Source organism: Bubalus bubalis, chromosome 16 (genome assembly GCF_019923935.1).
Source record: "Bubalus bubalis isolate 160015118507 breed Murrah chromosome 16, NDDB_SH_1, whole genome shotgun sequence".
NCBI classification, from domain to species: domain Eukaryota; kingdom Metazoa; phylum Chordata; class Mammalia; order Artiodactyla; family Bovidae; genus Bubalus; species Bubalus bubalis.
Window position 1 is genome coordinate 12,309,396 of NC_059172.1, and position 15,574 is coordinate 12,324,969.

At 38.9% G+C, this 15,574-nt stretch overlaps 1 pseudogene; it reads right to left on the minus strand.

Annotated features, from left to right (window-relative positions):
* Positions 1-10,377: 10,377 nt before the first annotated feature.
* Positions 10,378-11,670, minus strand: LOC123464988 (annotated as a pseudogene).
* Positions 11,671-15,574: the final 3,904 nt, after the last annotated feature.

Sequence of the window (15,574 nt, forward strand, 5' to 3'; positions counted from 1 at the left end):
CCACCAGGCTCCTCCATCCATGGGATTTTCCAGGCAAGAGTACTGGAGTGGGTTGCCATTACTTTCTCCGTGTTATATAATAGGAGTCTATGAATGAAAACGTACAGAGTTTTTGAGTCTTTTATAGTACTGGAGAGCCAGCAAATTTGCCTTCATCTGTGTACCATAAAATTCTTTCAACATAAGAAAAAACCTTCATCACTTTGGATTAAGTGATTTTTCATTGTTCCCTTTTAGTTACGTCTTAACACTATACCAAAGAAGTCCAGTATTTTTCTGCTTTTTATAAGCATGCATGTGAAAAGTATAAAATGCAAATGGTCATTTTTGAAGAGTCTTCAGAAGCACAGTTCTAATAACTGTCTTTATATGCCATAAAGAAAATCTTCCTTACCTTCCTCTTTGTTTTCCTTTTAACTAGAAAAATCATCTTTTCAGATTAAGGGGGTCATTTTCTTCTCATTACTAGGAACCAGTTTCTATCAGGGAATTAATTTCTGTTCTTTTTTGTTGCTGCAGTTTTCCCATCATCTAAAGAGGTATCTGAAAAGAGAAGATACTCCATAAATATTTAATAAATCAGTGTATCATTACATTGTCTGCACTTGCCCTTTGAATACTTCCCTCTGCCTGAGGAATACTGACTCAGGTTAAGGAAGTGGCTGGGATTCTTATGTTAAAATAGATTCTTGGCATATCTCATTTAATTTCATGTTAAATGAGGAAGAAATAGCAACAAAATCGGTGGAGATAGTATGAAAGAAATGGAAGAGAACTCAGATGATGCAGTGTCATGGCATCTAGGGGAGGCCAACATTTCAGAAATGAGGTCCTCAGTAATGAATATGTCAGAGAATAATGAAGAGCAAGTTGCTAGATTTGTTGATATGGAAGACAAAGATGAATATTGAGAGAACACATGAATGATGGGAATAAACCACCCAGATCTCAAGATTTATTAAGTAGGAGCCATTAGAAATTGATGGGTTGAATAAAGAATTTTCTTTTTACTTCATGATTGTGCATATATGTGTAAGGTGATACATACTGTGCTTCAAGTATTTCTTAGCACACATACATTTAAGCTTAAAAGTGATGACATGCACATTGTATATTGTTCAAGTTGTCTTTCACAGCCTTAAGCAGTATTGAATGTGCAACACACTTTTATACAAATGATTTATTTCACTCATTATATTAATTATTCTGTATTCCAGTTCCCTTTTTCTTGCCATCCATAGTAGTCCTATTTCTGTTGAAAATAATGGATAAATTATACTTAAAATTTATAGGAATAACAAGTTGATAACTCAATTTAGTAAACAGAAAAACAAGTCGCAGATAATTTGAGAATGGTATACAGGAGAAGGCGGTGGCACCCCACTCCAGTACTCTTGCCTGGAAAATCCCATGGATGGAGGAGCCTGGAGGGCTGCAATCCATGGGGTCGCTAAGAGTCGGACACGACTGAGTGACTTCACTTTCACTTTCATACATTGGAGAAGGAAATGGCAACCTGCTCCAGTGTTCTTGCCTGGAGAATCCCAGGGACGGGGGAGCCTGGTGGGCTGCTGTCTATGGGGTCGCATAGAGTCAGACACGACTGAAGTGACTTAGCAGCAGTAGCAATCAAAAACTAATTTGTAAATCCTTGTATAATTTGTAGAGCACCTTTACTTTCATTGTTTTAACAAATTTCATAGCAACCTCATGAGGAAGCAAGGTATAATATTCCTGATTTTCAGAGAAGGTAAATATTAATAAAGTTTTCAATTTGCCTTGAATTTAGATAACTTCCATTGTTTTTCACTGTTTGTATGACCTTAGTCATTTCACTTAACTATTTCTACTTTTTTCACCTGTAAAGTAATTATGTCTACCTCCTAGACTTACTGAGACAGTTAAATGAATTAATCAAATGCTCAAAAATCTGACCTTTTCATATTTTTTCCCTTTGCCATGCTATGCATAAGCAGATATAGCCATAAACCAATTCTGAATTGGTTTAAGGGAAATATGGAAACAAATAGAATATGTAGTTGGTGAATATAGTAGCTGAGATTAAATGTAATCCTTTGACTGCACAAAAGTTTTTCTTGTGCCTTCAATCACCCCAACATTTGGAAGTGCTAACATTTGGTGCATCCTGTACTTATTACATATTGCACTTGATTTTTAGGTTCCTAAATTTATTCAAGAATATTTCAATAATCATTCTGCTGAAAACCTAATGCAAAGTTTAAGTCTCTTTAAAGGTGGATTTCTACTCTCTTAATAATAGCATAGCAAAATTACTCAGAAGTTCCTTTTATTCCACAATATCTCAGAAATTGAGAGCAGATAATGAGAATGTATTCACAGTCTTAATGTAGTAATCCCCAGTGGAGATTTTCACATTTTTTAATTATTTAACGATGTCATTTAAATATTATCTGTCCACTATGAATATTTCATGTTCATCAAAAATTCCCTGTAAAAGTAAAAATAACCTGTACATTTGTTAAAGAAGACGGTATCAATGGTAGCATCCAAATGGCACTTCACTGCCTTTGACATGGGGAATAGATTTTAATCCAATGGTTCCAATCAATCATCTCAAATTTTCCTAAGAGTACACAGACTGAGGGCATGTTAACAAAAGGAATCTTTGAAATAGGGCTTGAATAATGAAATAGGACTGAAAATAAGCTCTGTCTCAAGACTGAATATTCTTCAAGAACATGTAGAAGAATCCCTACAAGTCAAAGCTGAACCATCTCCATTGACATGACCAGTGTGAACAGTATAGGGTATGGACTGAATTATGCTCACCCCAAATTCATATGTTGAAGCCCTAACCCTCAGTGTGACTATATTTGAAGACATGAACTTTGAAGAGGTAATTAAGGTTAAAAGAGAATGAGGTACTAATTCAATGTAACTTGCATGCTTTAAAAAAAATGAGAGAGGGAGCTTTAAGAGGGAAGGAACATATGTCTGCCTGTGGTTGATTCATGTTGATATATGGCAGAAACCAACACAATATTGTGAAGCAATTATCCTCCAATTAAAAATAAGTAAAGAAAAACAAAGAAAAGAAACACAAGAGACCCCAGGGAAAGGGCCATGTGAGGACACAGCAGAAAGGTGGTCATTTGCAAGCCAAGAAGAAAAGCCTTGGAAGACACCGGCCCTATTAGCACCTTGATCTTGGACTTTCAGCCTCCAGAGTTGTGAGAAAACACATTTATGTTGTTTAAGTTTTCCAGTCTGTGGTATTTTATTATGGCAACCCTAGGAAGCTAATGGGCTCCTCCTAGGTGGCTCAGTGGGAAATAATCCACTTGCTGATGCAGGAGAGGTGGGTTCAGTCCCTGAGTCAGGAAGATTCCCTGGAGAAGGAAATGGCAACCCACTCCAGTATTCTTGCCTGGCAAATCCAAGGGACAGAGAAGCCTGGCGGGCTGTAGACCATGGGGTCACAACTTCGCAACTACAGAAGAGCAACAAAGCGAACTAATATATGTTCCCATGAGGAGGCATCGTGATCTTTGGAATAGTAAGAGCAGAAGTGTCAAGTTAGACACTTATGAGTGCTGTGCTTAGTTGCTCAGTCATGTCCGAGTCTTTGCAATCCCATGGACTGTAGTCCATCAGGCTCCTCTGTTCATGGGATTCTCCAGGAAAGGATACTGGAGTGGGTTGCCATGCCCTTCTCCAGGGGATCATCCCAACCCAGGGATCGAACCTGGGTCTCCTGCATTGCAGGTGGATTCTTTACCAGCTGAGCAACCAGGGAACAACTCCTGGTATGAGAAGTTTAGTTTGATAGTATGAGTTAACATATATAGAACATCTAGTATGTGTTGAGTAGTCAAGACACATACCTTTTATCTCCAAATCACACCTTTAATGTTGGCATTATTAGTCTCAGGATGAAGATGTGAAAAGTGTTAGAGGAATTAAATAACTTCCTCAAACCAGAGAGATGAAAAGTAACTGATAGGAGATTAGAACTTAGTATTTTTCAACTTAAGGTGATGACCTTGCCATTGTGTCATAATTTCACTGTCTATGAATTTTTCTGTGACTCCGGCTTTGGCTCTATCTTCTTATACTTTGCTCAACCTCTCTTTCTCCATCCCTCCCGCCTTCCATCTTTCTCTCTCATTGTCTTTCTTCTCTCTGCTGCTCCTGTTTATGCATTGTCTAGGCTTAGGAGAGATAAGTGTCCTACACTAAATATTTCCTTCCAGTTTACAAAGTGAGAGGCCAAGCAGTAGAGAATAGAGTTAGGAAGGACTTTGTTGTGCCTCTTTGATTATTCACCGAGGACAACTTGGCATCAGCCCAACTTATAACCTATTTTGCCTGCTTCCAACCATTTTGTTTGCAATTACTATTTTACCTTGGCACCAAAGTCAGAAACTTAAAATGCATTAGTCTCATTGTTAATTTAATTAACATACAGCTTCTCATTACATCAGAAAACAATCAACTGGCTCTCCACTCTCTGAGCAACTCAGAAACAAGTTGGAAACCATTGAAAAGGGAGCTATGGGGAGAGTTTTTGAAGGTTATCTGGAAAGGTAAGGTGTTGGGAAGCTCTGCTTTTGGAATAGAAAGCAGAACAATTAATCCATAGTGGGTGCATTGGCCTTCGTGTTTATTGTGTTCTCTTCCTTGGTTTTTACTTCCTTTCTTCTGTTCTCCTCCCTGTCTCCTCCTCCTCGCCCATAAAGTATCCTTTCTCTGCAAACCTGTTTGCTGTGTTTCTAAAGAGCCTCTCATGAATGCATGGAATCAAGCAATCACAGATGTACCATCTTAGCAGTGTTTCCAGCATCTTATGTTGTTTTGACCTAGACAAATTTTGATGTGAATCGTTCAGGATGCTTCCACTCATTGATACAGTGTTTACATTTATTATCTGTTTTACTATTTGTAACAACACCAAAGAATTGTTGTGTGGATTATTCCTGTTTGTTATATGTAGAAAATATGTCACGAAGAAGTTCATTTACCTGACAGAGACCACATAGCCTTAAAGGTAAACTTTAGTAGCCTAAATCTATGAATTATTATTGTCATTGCCTTTTTATAGTACATATTTAGTGTCTGTATATTATGCAATTTGTGGGCTCCAAAATCTGCAGATAGTGATTACAGCCATGAAATTAAAAGACACTTACTCCTTGGAAGAGAAAGTTATGACCAACCTAGATAGCATATTCAAAAGCAGAGACATTACTTTGCCAACAAATGTCCGTCTAGTCAAGGCTATGGTTTTTCCAGTGGTCATGTATGGATGTGAGAGTTGGACTGTGAAGAAAGCTGAGCACCGAAGAATTGACGCTTTTGAACTGTGGTGTTGGAGAAGACTCTTGCGAGTCCCTTGGACTGCAAGGACATCCAACCAGTCCATTCTAAAGGAGATCAGTCCTGGGTGTTCTTTGGAAGGAAAGAAGCTAAAGCTGAAACTCCAGTACTTTGGCCACCTCATGCGAAGAGTTGACTCATTGGAAAAGACTCTGATGCTGGGAGGGATTGGGGGCAGGAGGAGAAGGGGACGACAGAGGATGAGGTGGCTGGATGGCATCACTGACTCGATGGACATGAGTTTGAGTGAACTCCGGGAATTGGTGATGGACAGGGAGGCCTGGCGTGCTGCGATTTCTGGGGTCACAAAGAGTCGGACTCGACTGAGCGACCGAACTGAACTGAACTGAATACCATTTCAGAAAATGGGAAAGTAAATAATATCCTGCTTAAATAGGCAATAAGTAATATATTTTTATATGTTAAGTTATTGAAAATGGAATTTATCTGTTTGCTTCTTAAAATTTGTATTCCTAACTGCTTAGATATAGATGAATGACTTTCTTACTATATCTGGATATGTGAGAAAAAATATGAATAATAGACTATGAGATATAAGGGGCTTCCCTGGTGGCTCAGAGGGTTAAGCATCTGCCTGCGATGTAGAAGACCTGGGTTCGATCCCCAGGTCAGGAAGCTAAATGGCAACCCAGTCCAGTACTCTTGCCTGGAAAATTCCACAGACCAAGGAGCCTGGTAGCTTCTAAAAAAGAAAATATGATAAACTTACTCCTCTTATTTGTGTTTGGCCCATATTTTATTGTCAGGTATGTAGGTGCCTAGCGCATCTTCTTTTGAGAGTTGGGAGAGGGAGAGGGAGAGATTGTAGTTAATGGTTAAAAGCATAAGCTCTGGGGTAAAAGTCTCTGAGTTTTCAGTAGTAAACACTGTACCTTGGACAGACTACTAATGCATTCAGGTCTCAAGTTCTTAATTTGAAAATGGGGTGAAATATAGTACTTGTGATATTGAATTCTTATGAAATGAAATGATAGGATACATGTAAAATATTTCATACTTGTCACCTGTTAATTACTGCAGAATAGCTGGATATTTTTCCTTCCATAGCACTTTAATGCTGGGTTATCTATTCTGGCCAAAGGTGGATAACAAACTAAGTTCTCAGGGCAATAAAAGATTGTCATGCTTAAAGTACGTGTGTTATTTCCATGCACTAAAAGTAATGTTAGTAGTGTCTTCTGATTATCAGCAATTCGTTGCCAAAATGAACAGTGCTTTGCAAAGGGCATTTCTAACCTTGGGTATCAATAGGCGAAAGATAATAAATTTGGGTTGTTTGTCCTTGAGTTAGAAAGAAAACTACATAATTGTTACATTCAGCATTTCAAAATGGCTTCTGCTAAAGAAGGTAATAAATATTGCAGCTGAGGATTCATAATACGTCATCTATCCAAGCCTTTCTTCTAGATGTCTCCGGACCTGTTACCCCTTTCTTAGCACACATACATATATCCAGAGTGTGTGGAGATGTCACTATTAAAGGCATATTTTCTCTATCTGGCTAAATAATATTTACATTTTCTGATTACGAAAGTTCACTAGCTCCCTAGACTATATGTAATATACAGAAAAAACACAAATAAGAAAAATTATCCATTAACCTACTATTCAAAATTTTCTGTTACGGAGAAAAGAGACCACCTAAATGAGAACAAAGGTTGTTTATTCAGAGCTTGTGATAGCAAGGGAAATGGTCATTGTCACTTGTGTTAATAGAGACTCAAAGACAGACAGAGGGGTGGAAAAGCTTAATAGTTAAACACGGAGAAGGCTTCAAGTATGCCTTGAAGGGGGCTTTTGGCATGGGGAAACTATCTCAGGCTAAGTACAAGTAGGGTGCTTTATGGGATAGGCTTTTCCCTGGTTGGTCCTAAGTTGGAAGCAGGGGCAAAAATTAGGGATGCTGTCAGTCAGTAGTCCCATCTTAGCCATTTTTAAAGCCAATTATGATTGTTACAGGGGTTATTACTTGGCTTCCTGGTTTGTTTGTTTGTTTTTTGCCAGAGATAATCTGACCTTACAAATCTGACTTGTAGATAAGGGGTCTGGTTTCCTGGCATGGTTGCTGATTGTGGGCCAGAGTTTCAGTTTTATATATGGTCTGTCGCCATATTTAATATAGTGTATTCCAGCCCTCCTCATCCCACTACCAAGACATATGTCTTATTGTAGAGTGATTAACAAATGTTATAGGTAGAAAGTATGTATTAATGAATCATATCCAAGTCCCCAAGGAATTATGTCTGTGGTTTCATTCATCACATATGCAGAACACCTATTATGTAGCAGGTTCTGATGGGCCCAGTAAGCTAATGAGGGAAAAGTTTCTTACTTCAGAGAACCTAGCATTTTGTAGTAGACATGAAATGGGTCTAGATATCCTCTTTGTTTAGCCATTTTTCATGAGTGACTTCAGTTAAGCACTTATGGTTGAAGTGCATATATTAATTTACAGTCTTTGACCCACAGAATTATAGAGGTTCATCACACAAATGGAGAAATATCCAAGTTTCAAGTGTGTAGTGCTCAAAGTTAAATAAGTGTTTAAAAATGAAAGCAATTCTGTATTTCAAACTGAAATAATTAGCTCTCTGAAAAGTCTGTAATTAGTATATCATTTGAATTTAGAATTAATATTGCAGATAGCAAATTACTGCTTATTTCAGATGGATTTTAGTTGCTAAATCAAATGCAATTGAATGCATTTGGATGTTCTCAATGTACTATATTGTATTTATTAATGAAAATTAATTTAAACTTGGATTGCATAATTCGCCTGTGTAAACAAGTTAAATTTATAATTGCTATTAAATGCCAATTCAAGAGACATTTGAATGCAAAATTTAAATGAATTTCATTCATATAACCCCCAACTAAAATTCCTACCTATGTTAAATATGAACAAATATTTCTAGCATTTATGATGTTTATATGGAGATCATTCATATTTATTTTGGGTGATTGATGACATTAGTTCCCTGATAATTGATTATTCTAGTTTAAAAGTGTTTAGATTAAAAAAATCAGTGAATCCTGAATTAACTCCTTTGCTTTTTGAGTTATATAATGTTGAAGTGAGTTTTTATCCCATAAGGTATTCTTGAAACTAAAACATATGTGGTATGTATGTGCACACTCACACAAACGGTTATATATATATATATATGTATATAGTTTATATTTTATGCTGGTATGATCTTTTATCACTGAGAAGATAATGTTTATAAACTCTTTGGAAGCCATTCTGGAAAGCAAGATTTTGATTAGAAATTTTGTTGGGTTTTCTACCCTTAACAGGAGAAGGCAAGGGCACCCCACTCCAGTACTCTTGCCTGGGGAATCCCATGGATGGAGGAGCCTGGTGGGCTGCAGTCCATGGGGTCGCAAAGAGTCAGACACAACTGAGCAACTTCACTTTCACTTTTTACTTTCATGTATTGGAGAAGGAAATGGCAACCCACTCCAGTGTTCTTGCCTGGAGAATCCCAGGGACAGGGGAGCCTGGTGGGCTGCCATCTATGGGGTCGCACAGAGTTGGACATGACTGAAGCGACTTAGCAGCAGCAGCAGCTACCCTTAACAAATTTAAGTGATTCTTTTTTCTATATTGGCTCTCTTGGAAGTACATATATAATTTGTTGAGAAGAATCTAAATCTGTAGAATGAAAACTCATTAAATATTTTGATTATAAATACACTCTTACTTCTTCAAGTATTATTAAGAAACTGATTCAGATATAACCACAGAGTGACCTTAATTGCCTGTATAGCAGTCATTACCCATCAAAATGCATTTTCCTAGAGTGTGGACTCTGATACCTTGCCTGGATTCAACTCCTGGCTCTCCCATTACTGTATTGGAGATATGCACAAATTATATATGTCCTCTATGTTTCAGTTATAACTTTTGTGAACTGGGAACTTTATAATATCTTTCTCATATGGCTGTTGTAAAGATTGTGAATGATTATATTCATATGATCTACAGGAGTACCAGGCACATGGTAATCATTTCAATAAATGCTGCTGTTAGAAATCAGAATGAAGAAGGAGGAGGAGAAGAGGGGGAAAGGGGAGAGAGGAAGAAGAGGGAGGGAGTAAGAAGGAGAAGGAGAAGGAGAAAATGATGATGACCATCACCATCATCCCAGCACCCATTAGAACGATGTACAGCTGGGTGCTCCCGCCTGCTCCTCATGAACAGTAGGATCTATAAATCCTTTAAAACTCTTTCTCTAATATCTAGGTGAAAGCAGAGAGAAGTTCACTATCCCAACCCCTTACACAGTAACAGCACTTCAGTCTTTTTACTCACTTCATTGTGCTGTGAAATTGGCCTCAATCCATAAGTCTTTGGCTGACTTATTTCTGTTCAACAATCTGGAAGCTAGCTTTGAATCTGAATCCCCCATCTAGTTTATAACAGCTTCTTTTCCAGGGACTCATATCTTGATTACAGTCACCCTCACAAAAATCAGTGTAGTTTGAAAATTCCGATTCTTATTTAATACCATGTGTTCCTGCTTAAAACCCCAGTGTGGCACTCTGCAGAACATCCAGATTCTACTTAAAACAAGACTTTCTTGAATAGTTCCCCAGACTGAATGTGGTTTTATACTATATATGTCCTACAGTTCGCAATATTTGACTTTAACACAGATGTATGTCTGCATCTGCTGGATGGGCCATTCTTGTGGTCACAGTTAATTTTTCTCTGCCCTTATTTAGTCCTTTGAGCACAAGATCAGCATCATTAGCAAAGAGTCTAGCTTGTAATAGAATTGGCACTTATTCTTTACCTGAATAAATTTTCCTATATTCTAATATATAATGTATTATATTCATTATAAATATATGTTGCACTATTATATATAATTTACACATATATGTATAATTTGATACACCTGAATTGCTTGAGCTATTTGGTTGGTGCAAACATAATTGCAGTATCAGACAGTGAATTTTAAATCATTATAACTAAGCTGAAACACATCTTTATTAATCAAAATAGGAACCATTACAACCAACATATTTTTGCCAATGAGAAATGTTTGTTTATTCCTGTAGCATAAAAATCCATCTTTGGGATTCAATGAACTCTTGGAAAGCATTTTCTTCCTCCTGCTGGTTGTAGAAGCATTTTCCCTGCAAAAATTTGTCAAGGTACTTGAAGAAGTGGTAGTTGGTTGGCAAGAGGTCAGATGAACATGGTGGATGGGGCAAAACTTCATAGTCCAATTTGCTCAACTTTTGACGCATTGCTTGTACAGTCAGGCGTTACCATGGAGAAGAATTGGGCCCATTCTGTTGACCAATGCCAGCTGTAGGTGTGGCAGTTTTTGTGCATCTCGTCTGTTTGATGAGCATACTTCTCAGATGTAATGGTTTCACCGAGATTCAGAAAACTGTAGTGGATCACGCTGGCAGCAGGCCACCAAACAGTGACCATGACCTTTTTTGGGTGCAAGTTTGGCTCTGGGAAGTGCTTTGGAGCTTCTTCTCGGTCCAGCCACTGAGCTGGTCATTGCCAGTTGTCATATAAAATCCACTTGTCATTGCACATCAATTTCTGATTGAAAAATGGTTCCTTATTGTCACATAGAATAAGAGAAGATGATGCTTCAAAACAAAAATTTTTTTGAGTTTTGATCAGCTCATGAGGCATCCACTGATTGATCCTTCTCAGCTTTCTAATTTGCTTCAAATGCCAGAAGATGGTAGAATGGTCAACAGTGAGTTCTTTGTCAACCTTTCATGTAGTTGTGGAGAAGGCAATAGCAACCCATTCCAGTACTCTTGCCTGGAAAATCCCATGGACGGAGGGGCCTGGTGGGCTGCAGTCCATGGGATCGCTAGGAGTCGGACACGACTGAGTGACTTCACTTTATTTTTTCACTTTCATGCGGAGAAGGAAATGGCAACCCACTCCAGTGTTCTTGCCTGGAGAATCCCAGGGACAGGGGAGCCTGGTGGGCTGCTGTCTATGGGGTCGCACAGAGTCGGACATGAGTGAAGCGATGCAGCAGCATGTAGTTGTAAGAGGATCACCTTCAATGATGCTCTCAATCGGTCACTTTTAACTTCCGATGGCCAGCCACTGCACTCCTCATCTTCAAGGCTCTCTTCTCCTTTACAAAACTTCTTAAACTGCCACTGCACTATATGTTCATTAGCAGTTCCTGGGCCAAATGCCTTGTTGATGTTGCAAGTTGTCTCCACTGCTTTAGGACCCATTTTGAACTCGAATAAGAAAATCACTCAAATTTGCTTTTTGTCTAACATAATTTCCATAGTCTAAGATACATGTAAAATACACAGCAAGTCTTAGAAAAAACTAGAGTGAGAAATGCACATTAAAATCATGTATAACATAGCCACATTTATTTAAGAATATATTCCAATATCAAATGGCAAATTTCAACAATGCCAAACTGCAGTTACACTTATACTAACCTCAATATCATAAAGGTTCAGCTTTATCATAAAGGTTGGGCATATGATAGGGGCTTCCCAGGTGGCGCTAGTGGTAATGAACCTGCCGGCCAATGCAGGATACGTAAGAGACGAGGATTTGATCCCTGGGTCGGGAAGCCCCTGGAGAAGGAGAATACTGGAGAAATCACTCCAGTACTTTTGCTTGGAGAATCCCATGGACAGAGGAGCCTGGTGGGCTACAGTCCCTGGAGTTGCAGAAAGTCGGACACGACTGAAGCAACTTACTTAGCACAATATCATAAAGCTGTACCTAAGATGGCAGTGAAAATTATAAAGTCACTATTATTTCTCACATTTTTGTTGTACCTGATCGTCTCTCTTTTCTCTGCATTGCTTCAGTCCCCTGGGGGAAATTTGAATGTAGTTAGGAAGTTAAATAGCTCAGGAGTTAAAACAGTGCCTTGCCTTGTGGTTGACTGTTAATAGCATGCTTACTCCTCCTCAACAAAGCTGTTAATGCTCTTTGCCTTGGGGTTAGTTCTCCAAAGGCAGATCCTGAGATGAGGATTTATGAACAGTTGATTTATTAAAGATGTGCACCCAGGAAAAGCCTTTAAGATAGTGGGGGCAGCTGCACAGAAAAGAAGATCTTAAATCCTGACCTCAGGGGTATCCTTACGTGTGAATTATACTTAAGACTTTCTTCCAACTCAAGAGAAGGAGCAGAGCTTTCATAGGCTTAGAGCCATTAGTCATTAACTTAGGGTCAACCCATAACATAGCATGAACTCCCAACCACTTTTGGCAAATGACCTTAACAGCGCAAGAGCAGACTCTTGTTGCAGAACGTCACAGAGGATAGACCAGTAGTTGCAAAGCACACACAGAAGCCAGGGAAGGGAAATCTATAGGCAGAAAAAGAGGGCTGAGAGAATCTCTGTGGGCTTATGTGTGTTTCTCTGCTTGTTCACTTGGAACCAGGGAGTAGGGAACAGGATCTGAGAAGGCCCTGATGTGACAGTAGATGAGAGTTTAGCGATAGGAAGGATTCTGGACTCTGGGTTCTTTCATCACGAGGTGGCTTTACCATCAATTGGTTGAGTAGCATTGAGAAACATAATGTCAGGAAAGAAGAACATTCTTCTGTCTCAGTAGTCGGTAAAAAGGTGCTTTTGCTTGACAATCTTCCTGCAAAAATGACTCTTAAATCAGTTCCAGATTGTAATTCACCTGCTTTATGTAGTTTGCACAGGTCTCATTCTTTGTAATAAATGAACAATTTAGGTCTGCCTGCCTATGTGAACACTGACTGTTCTCCAGGGGAATTGGTTAAAGAGGAAAAGTACACTTAGGAGAATGGCTCTCTCTACTCTCCCTCTATGGTTCTTGTTATCTCTTCATTAAGCAAACATTCACTGCTGTGCATTAGTGCCAGGACCAGTGCTTCAGGCAGTAAATGCTGTGACAAGGGAGCTTATTGGAGGACACAGATATTTCGACAAATAGTTACAGCAGGGTTTGCTCACCTGTAATGTGGGTTGCATTAATTGCATTTTTAAACTATTAGTTATTTATTTCTGCATAACAGATGCTTTAAAACTCTCCCAGTTTCTGTGGATCAAGAATTAAGGCAGAGCACAGCATGGTTACTTGTCTTTCCTCCAGGGTTTTAGGACCTCAGCTGGAAGACTCAGAGGCTCATATCACCTCAAGGCCTGTTTGTACACATGCCTGGCAGCAATGCTGGTTGCTTGCTGTGGACTTATCTGGAATTGTTGGCTAGAACATTCATGTACCACATTGCATGTGGCCTGGACTTCCTCGCAACATGGTGGCTGGGTTCCAAGAACAAGCATCCCAAGTGAAAGAGAACTGTCTCATAGTGCTACGTGCCACGTGCTAAGTCGTTTTAGTCATGTCCAACTCTTTGTGACCGTGCGGACCGTAGCCCACCAGGCTCCTCCATCCCTGGGATTCTCTGGGTAAGAATACTGGAGTGGTTTGTCATTTCCTTCTCCAGGAAAAATTTCCCAACCCAGGGATCAAACCCATGTCTTTTATGTCACCTGCATTGGCAGGCAGGTTCTTTACCGCTAGCACCACCTGGACCATAGTGCTACAGTGAGGATTAAATCAATTAACTGATATAAAATGTGAAGATCTTTATCTAGACCTTAGTGCTTTTAGCTCTTATTAGTATTGATAATAATAATAATATTAACAGTAGCTATGAATATAAAGTATATTAGTTATAGTATTTTACATTCAATGTAATTCATTTCTAATGCATTGAGGTGGGTGGGGGTGCATTTATCACCTTTCTAGTTACTCTTTAAAAAGATTAATTGTTTATTTGGAGGTTGTGCTCTTATTTCTTACTACTGGTCCATGAAATTTTATCTGATATTAAAAAGAGATGAGCAATGTAAAGAGATTTTAGCTGATACTGAAAAAACAGAGCAGTGTAACCCAAGAGGATTAGGACAAGTTTTGAGTTCCAATGAGAGAAAGCTGCAGGAAGGATGATCAAGAGTACTGTTGGGCTGGTGAAAAAGTAACTGCAGTTTCAGACCATGAATTTTAAATCATTATAACTAGGCTCAAACACAACTTTATTAATAAAAATAGGAGCCATTACAATCAACATATTTTTGCCAATGAGGCATAAGTTTGCTTATTCCTGTAGCATAAAAATCTGTGCTTCAGGATTTGACAAATTCTTGGAAAGCATTTTCTGCCTCCTGCATTTTCCCTGCAAAAAGTTGTCAAGATGCTTGAAGAAGTAGTAGTTGGTTGGCAAGAGGTCAGGTGAATATGGTGAATGAGACAAAACTTAGTAGCCAGATTCACTCAACTTTCGAAGTTTGGTTGTGTGAAGTGTGGTCAGGCACACTTGGAGAAGAATTGGGCCCATTCTGTTGACCAATGTCGGCTGTGGTCATTGCAGTTTTCTGTGCATCTCATTTGCTGAGCATACTTCTCAGATGTAATGATTTCACCAGGATTCCGAAAACTGTAGTGGATCAGGCCTGCAGCAGACCACCAAACAGTGACCTTGACCTTCTTCTAGTGCAAGTGTAACTTGGTTTTGGGAAGTGCTTTGGAGCTTCTCATCCCAACCACTGAGCTGGTCGTCTCTGGTTGTCATATAAAATCCACTTTACATTGTACATCACAATCTGATTGGGAACTGATGTATAATAATAAACGATTAAAATGATGTATAATATAACCACATTTATGTAAGAGTGTATTCCGGTGCATGTACGCATGCTATGTCACTTCAGTCGTGTCCAACTCTTTGTGGCCCTATGGACTGTAGCCTGTCAAACTCCTCCATCCATGGGATTCTCCAGATAAGAAAACTGGAATGGGTTGACATGCCCTCCTCTAGGGCATCTTCCTGACCCAGGGATCAAACCCACATCTCTTACAAATAGCACCACCTGGAAAGCAAGCCCCTGTATTCTAATATCTTATAACAAAATTCAACAATACAAAACCACAATTACTTCAGCACCAACCTAATACCATTTGGAGAAGGGCATGGCAACCCACTCCAGCATTCTTGAATAGAGAATCTCATGGACAGAAGAACCTGGGCTATGGTCCATAGGGTCACAAAGAGTCAGATATGACTGAAGCAACTTAACATTTAGCAAATGCAATACCATCATCAGAGAAATAAGATAACTTGGGTGCTCTTAGAACTGTGTCTCCAAGTCTCAATGTGGTGACTGAGTTATAGCCATACACTAAT